Raw genomic sequence first — 8,263 nt, 5'->3', positions numbered from 1 at the left:
CTCTCCCACCAACCGATATTTGGTGGCATACTATCCTTGAACTCAAAGCTGCAGTTTTAGAAGACGTTTCCACATTAGTCTGTGCAAGGATATCGGGCCAAAACAAAACAACATTGAGGCACCTTAAAGACCAACCGATATAGTCTAGGTGAGCTCTCGTGGACCAAATCCACTTCCTTAGACATACAAGGCCAAAATTAAAGAGACTGAAATTTTATAGCTGACAATGACTCTTAAAACTCCTGTCTGACATGCAATTCCTTTCTAGGTGGTTTTGTAAACAGCGACAATAGTAGCTGAATTACCCCAGGCAATAGATGACAGAAACGACAACATGGTTACAAGTTAAAACTCTCTTGTTAACTTTGAAGCTTTTAAGGTGGATCTGGTAAGGTGGGAAATGTATCTGGGAGATACAACAGGTATAGTAAAATCATTGTACTGTAGTCTTTTCCATTTGGTAGTGCCCTAAGAAGCCTTGGCTAATATTGAGCCCATTAATACAGGTGTTCAGCATATATATGTATTTTATCTCGGCTTTCTTTCTCTGGATTCTTGTCCTATAGTTCCTCTTTTCTTCAGTCTGGAAAAGTCATCACCAGCTGTAAAACGCCGGTCTCTTTCATTTTGGCCATGTATAATCATGTTGTTTCTGTTACTGTTATTCTATGCCAGTGGTTCCGGAGTTCCTACACCCTTTTACAATGCAAGACTTCTGTCTGAATATCAAACAGAAGTCATCACCTGCTGAGAAATACTACATTGACCCACACAGTCTACAGCTTACTAACCACTACATCTATATTTTGGTGCCGTGTATAAATGTATTAAAAATTGCTATTTAATCTCATATGTCTGAGGAAGTGGATTTGAGCCACAAAATAAAATATAGCAGTTAGTCTGTAAGATGCCACAATGTTTTTTTTAATGTTAATGAGATTGTTTGAATCCAGATGTTGCATATAGTCACTACTGCCACTAACGACCATTTGGTAGGCTTATCTTTCACAAATTTGTCCTGCTCCCTCTTAAAACCAATTAGCATTCAGGCAGGGGCCGCAGTGAACTGGGCTCTTACCCTTCTCCTCTGTTCAAGGCAGGTACTCTCAATTTTCTTCCTATCTGCTCTTCTGTACGAACAACTCTTGTGGTTCAGACCCAAGCAATCTCAGCCTAGACTTAATTTCTTCCTGACATTAAAATGCATTTAAAATCAAAGACAGAATTTTATTAGAGCAAGGGAGGCTGCCTCTCCTGCAATTTTGGGTAAGACACCTTCATTTTAAACCACACCCATGGAACTGGATCAGTTCAGTCTGGCAAAACACATGCATAAATCATTTGATAGGTTTTTTTTTTCTGATGACGTCTATTGAAACCTCCTTTTGCACCACATCCACGCTTTTGTCAAGGTAAGTCTGAGTGCAGGGTCTCTTGTGTGGCTGTATATCATATAATAGAGATTTCAATGAGCAAGGCTCTAAGTTTCTTGTTAACTGTAGAAGTTCTGAGTCACAGAGCTGAGGCTTTCTGGAAACAGGCAAGACTGCAATGATGAAGGTGCCTGCAAATCCAGATTTCTTTTTCCTAAGGTTTCAACCTACAGAGCTTCACACGTTGTTGTTGGTCTGGAATGCCCCAGTCAGCATAGGCAAGGTGAGAGGATGCTGGGAGCAACTGTCTCTTTGGAAGGTCCACTGTTTTGCCCACCCTTAATGCAAACTTTCTAGTCCTCTGATGCCAGTGCCCACCGCACCCAGGAAGCTTACAGAGGTACAGTCATGGGAAGAAGAAACTACACCTTCTTTGGCTTATATGGATTTTAACATATCAGGACATACTGTAATAAAAAGCATCTGGTCCTTAACAGGTCTGAAAATTAGGTAAATGCAATCTCAGATGAACCATGACACATGACATATTCCATGTTCTTTTTAGAGAGAGGAGGCTTTCTCCTGGCAACCCTTCCAAACAAACCATGTATATGTGAAATAGTACGAGCAATCATGGAACCCTGATACACCTAATTTTCAGACCTGCTAAAGACCAATGATTTTTATTATCATCAGAGAGAAGGGTCTCCTGGAAAATCCTGAAAAGCAGATGGAGTTGGATGTCATCAGCACACTCGTAGTATAACAATCACAACACTCTGGACAGCCTCTTTCAGATTTTTCATGTATATGTGAAATAGTACGAGGAATCATGGAACCCTGATACACTCCATAGGCTAATGGTCAAGGTATTGAACAGGAGTTCCCCAGCACCACTACAATTCACAAAATGACACCACGCAAGAGAAAATCCCCGCTTCTCACCCAAACAAAAAGCATTTGTCAGGTCTGTTCTTCAACAAGTGTGAGTGGTAGTGAAAAGAAGAGGGTATCCTGTAGACCATCTTGACTGCTGTCATTGGTATCAACATTCAGGCTGTTCTTTGCTATGTAAAGCTTTTTCCTGCTGGCAACACAGACATGATATTTTGCAGCACTACTGGCTTTTTGAATCATGGGTACAGAAGCACAATATCTCCTATTCATAAACCGGAGGTATTTTGAAGAACTGAATACTTTTAAAGACATTTTAAATAGCTTATAGTGACTATATACTTAAATAAATTTTTAAAATTCAATTGTCAAAAACAATAGTTCTCATATTTGAAGCATCATCGATTTCATTTAGTTTACATTTGGCTTACATAATTACGGCGATCTTCTGTTGCTCTGCCCAAAGACAACTAATCCTTTGATAAATTTCCTGAAACACTCCAGAAACACACACAGAGACAGAAGGTGTCTTACCTCCTTCCTCTTTGGTAATGGTCATGTCAAAACTACAAGTTATGTCAAATGCTGGAGCCATGGTTGATATTCAATCCAGTGTGAACAGAGCCAGTCCTAAATAAAATCAACAGCAAGCAGTAAAGTGAATTAAAGATGCAGCTCCCAAACATTTTTTGCCTGCACCTTTGCCTTCTCGTATAATCCAACTCTTATATTAACATCTTGACTTTAAAAGATAATAATCTGGAATAATACATAGTTGCCAAACACATAAGGTGTGATTTATTTTGGTTTTTAATTGGTGAAAAAATAATTATGATGTCAGAGGTGGCAGTAAATCTGATATTTAACACACCAACTAAGAATGATACATACATTGGTAGCCATCTCAGTTCTAATAAAGCCAAAATCATACTGTTCATGCACAAGAAAAGACCAACCTGCAAGTTTTATGAAATTTCAAGTACTGTGAAGACAGGATGGGTAACTGCTAATTCCAGTAAGCAGAACAACAGTACACTGCCAGCATATTCTTGAGAGTTCCACTTTCTTTCCCTAACACATGGAAGTTATCCTGTCTACTTTAGATCTGGAACTATGTGAAGGAGAGAATACTGTATTTTTCCATGTATAAGATGCCCCATGTATAAGACGCCCCCCACTTTTCTAATCCAAAATTAAGAAAAATAAGTGGGGCTTAGCAAGTGAAGGGGAAAGGGATCAAAGCGCTGCAGGACCACTTTGATCCCTGCTTTCCCCTCTACTTGTTTTTGTTCTCTCCTCAGCTTACCTCCGTGTATAAGATGACCCTCAATTTTTAGTCTAAAGATTTTAGACAAAAGTATAGTCTTATACATGGAAAAATGAGGTATATTTTGCTAGATCAACAGCAGCCTGCAGTGGTAGCAATGCAGGAAAGAAAGACAAGTTGCTTTCCTGTAACTAACTTTTCCAGTGGTCCGCTGTGAGTGGGGTTCCTTTTGCAGCTCTGTGAATGACCTTGGAACCCTCCAGAGCCTAAGGAAAGTGTTAAGACAAGCCCTCTCCCCAGTGCATGCTCCCCACCCCAAGCCCTCATTTCCCCCAGTCTGCAGTCAGTAAAGAAACCAGAGTTGTGTGGCGACTGAGGGGAGAATGGAGGGATTGGGTGAATTCACAGATGGCCATTCAAACGTTACAGATAAGCAACCTACAACACGAAAGGAGGTTGTAATGTTCCAGGAGCTTTATTAGCATTTAGCACAAAAGTAATTCCGGTGATTGTCTATGATGTTGCAGTAGTTTCAGAAAAACCTGATGGCCCCTTCTCTTCCTTCTTGCAGAGGCTAAGGAAGGTCCCACAGCAAATGTTTTACGGGCAGAGTTTGCCCACATTCTACTGAGAGGAGAGCATGGAAACAGGCCTTTGAATTAAGGTGGAAAGTTCTATTTTCTGAGGGCTCTTTCCTTACCCTACTATTGCAGGAAGATTTTTTTTTAGATCATCCTGGCAGAAATTAATAGATAGCAAGCCAGAAGTCATGGGTTTATCACAAGACGTAATTAGGAATATGGGCAAAAGATAATCAAGATTATATATAAGGAAGCAGTTTTGCCAAATAGAACTCAAATGAGAGTTTGGTGATTATGATCTCCCTCCTTCTCTAGTATCTTTATTTCCAAGTCAATCCCATCATATTTTTTTCTATCGCACATTATTGACAGGCCTTTTTATATGCGAGATTGAATACTGTCTCCTCAGGGGAGATACAAGGAAGAGTGTCAGGACAACCTTACTTGGAGAGAGTTTTGTCCGTGTGAAAACACTCGGCAGGATACTTTTTCATGCCCTTTTTATGCAACCACTAGAGAACATTTTATTAAACCTTTATTCAATTTACTGGAAATACCATTCTCTGAAGACCTTGTTCCAACACTAATAGAAGATAAAAATCCTTATTCCTCTGTAACAGTTGCTAAATTTGTTGCTGATCTTCATTTCTCCAAGACAACTGAATCGCCTTACGCTATTTAAAGAGTATGTTTTTTGTATTCGCAAAGGCTTTCACGGCCGGGATCTAATGGTTGTTGTGGGTTTTTCGGGCCCTTTGGCTGTGTTCTGAAGGTTGTTCTTCCTAATGTTTCGCCAGTCTCTGTGGCCCAGCATCTTCAGAGCACAGAGTGCTGTCCTCTAAAGATGCCGGCCACAGAGACTGGCGAAACGTTAGGAAGAACAACCTTCAGAACACGGCCAAAGAGCCTGAAAAACCCACAACAACCAGTATGTTCTTCGCTACTCAATATTTTTTTTCCACCGGGTTCTAAGGGACGAGAGGAAAGAGGCATCTATTTTGGAATTTGTCATTTATATGGGAGCTATCAGGAACGATGTCCTTTTAAAGCAGTGGCCCTCAACCTTTTCTGAACCGCAGAAGAAGTGAAGTCTGACCACAGCCAACAGGCCAAAAATACAGACGGATTCAGTATCAAAGGAGACCTGTATTTCAGGTCTGTTGTTTTGGCTTGGTGTCCATGTCAGTGCTTATTTGCACCCATGGGGTGGGGTGGAAGATGACCATGGTGAAGGATGGTCCAAACAGCAGGATGTCTGCCAACGTACCTCTAGCTTTGGAGACTGTGTGGAAGCAAGCTGAAGCCATCCGTATGGAGAGAGCAGTGGTTGTCATGGTGTGCAGTTCTCAGGGTCGATTTCAATACCAAGCAGGATGGAATAGCTTGATCTGTCTTTTGCCACACGAAGACTTTTTCTTTCTTTCTTTCGTTCTTTCCTTCTTTCTTGAGGGTGGAAGCTGAACCAGATGAAGATTCAGGAGACTGGATCCAAGGAATAGATGAATGCTCGGTTTGAGTAGCTCCAGGGATCTGGCAGAGTGACAAATCATTCAGAGCTTGATGGGTTATTGGACTGCATTCTGGGACATGGCTTAATGCAGGCGAAGATGCCTCTCCTTGGCACATCTCCCCTTCTGAAGCCAAGCTCAAACAAGAAATCTCCTTGGTCTTTCCTCGGAGGCAAAGGAAGAATTGGTGCAGCCTTAGGAGTGATGAGTCTTGGTGGGCTATGGACTCCTCAGAAATAAATGGGAATGCTGAAAAATATTTGTTTACTGTAGTAAAAAGAAATACAATAAATCAGATGCAAAGCCCCTTTTTAAGAAATATGTTAAATATATGGAATAGATATAGAGAGAAGCTACGTCCCTCGACTTCACCATTAAAATTAGTGACTGAAACAGAAAGTTTTCCTATAAACCTAAAGGATTTAGTAGATTTGTTTAAGGATAAAAATGTTGCAAGATTGAAGGATTGGATGAGTAAAATGAGACTGAAGGATCAGATTATGCTCAAACTTCAAACTAATAAACTATCATGGTATAATTATATTCAATTAGACAGTTGGACAAATGAATGGTTGAAAATGGTAAATGTAGAGAATGCACTAAGTACAAACAATTTCTATCATCACATGAAGATATGCAGAAAGATGAGTAGTAAGTAGAATATATAATATAAATTCGGAACAAGAGGAAAAAGAGATAGGAGCAGGAGGTTTGAAATTAATTTGGGAAAATGATTTAAAGACAAATTAAAATAGAGGATTGGATAAATATGTGGAGGATGAGAGTTTTAAGGTTAATGTCAGTAAGAATAAAGGAAATTTTTGTAAAGATCTGTTTAAGGTGGTATATGACTCCTGTGAAATTGAATATAATAAATTCAGATTACTCTAAAGCTTGTTGGAAATGTGATGAAGAAATTGGCACGTATTATCATATATGGTGGGGTTGTAAATTGGTTCAGAAATTTTGGAAACTGATTTTTAAGGAAATATGTGATATATTTGGTAAAGATATTGAATTTAACTCTAAAATTGCTTTGCTGTCAATTTTTGATAAGATAGATCTTGATTATTATTCGAAAGAATTATTTCTAACTTTATGACAAGTGCTAGAATATTAATAGCCAAGTATTTGAAAGATAAAAATGATATTAAATTAGAAGACTGATATGGTGAAGTATGAGACATTGCATTAAATGATAAATTGACTAGTGAACTCAAGATGAAAAGAGGGGAAATAAGTTCAAATAATTTTAATGCTATTTGGGGTAGATTTGTTGAATTTGTATTAGTGAAAGGAAAGGGGAAAGCCTCTAAACAACAACCCTGTGGATATGGGGTGCACGGTAGAATTCAGTGTATACTAAGCACTATTATTTGTATTTTTTGTGTTTTTTGGTCAAGGCCTATCCTCAGTATTAAGGAATGGCTTTAACTGCCTGCGTGGTAACTGAGAGGGTGGATCCTTGATGGCTTTAGCAAAAGTGTCTGTTTGAAGTACCTCCAAACCAGCTTGTTTGGAGGACACTACAAATTACATTAAGGAACTGAAGTGGTATATTTGGCTATCATAGCCAATGCCTGTAATGATTTATCCCACAAATACTATTTCAAGCAAAACTGCCAGCTCTTTGGCAACCTTTGCAAATTTGTAGCAGATAGAACAACTTTGCACTTGATGCCCCTCTGTAGTACAGACGCTTGGCGAGGCCATCAGCGAGGAGGATTTTGTTGTTACAGCTAACACACTTTTTGAATGGGCCTAGGAAGGCCATAAAAAAGGGAAGAGGGCGACTAAGCAAATAAGAAGTCTCTAAAGTTTGTTTTGTTTTGTAGAATGAGCAACGAAGAACAAGGAGAGGGCAAGCTAAGGGACAAAAAGAATAAATATAAAAAACTGAAAAGGGGGCTCATAACTAGAACAGAATAGCAGCAAATACAGTGGTGCAAGACGATGTTAATTCGTTCTGTGAAAATCACTGTCTTACGAAAACATTGTCTTGCGAAACGCAGTTCCCCATTGGAATGCACTGAAATCTATTTAATGCGTTCCAATGGGGTTAAAAATTGTCGTCTTGCAAAAATAATCCATAGAAAACATCGTCTTGCAAAATGTGGTTCCCCATTGGAATGCACTGAAATCTATTTAATGCGTTCTAATGGAGGGGGAACCGTCTTGCGAAGCATCGATCTAAAAAAAAATCTTGCAAAATGTGGTTCCCCATTGGAATGTATTGAAATCTATTTAATGCGTTCTAATGGGGGGGGGGGAACTGTCTTGCAAAGCATCGGACTAAAAAAAAAACGTCTTGAGAATCATAGACCCAAACATCGTCTTGCAAAAATCGTCCATAGGAAAAACCGTCTTGAGAAGCGCAACAGCGATTGCAAAAACCCGTCGTCTTGCAGATTAATCATCCCACGAGGCAATCATCTTACTAGGCGCCACTGTACAGTAGCTTGAATCTGCCAGGATGGAGTCAGGAAGGCTAAGGCTCAGAATGAGCGAAGACTTGCAACAAATGCCAAAAATAACAACAAAGTTTCTTTCAACATGTAAGGAGCAAGAGGAAAGTCAAGGAAATGGTTGGTTCACTAGTAGGAGAAAATGACATTAAGGTGACAGGCAACAGGGAGAAAG

This window comes from Pogona vitticeps, chromosome 14 (assembly GCF_051106095.1).
Source record: "Pogona vitticeps strain Pit_001003342236 chromosome 14, PviZW2.1, whole genome shotgun sequence".
Classification (NCBI taxonomy): Eukaryota; Metazoa; Chordata; class Lepidosauria; order Squamata; family Agamidae; genus Pogona; species Pogona vitticeps.
The sequence above is the reverse complement of the archived record's forward strand: the minus strand, read 5'-3'. Positions refer to the sequence as shown.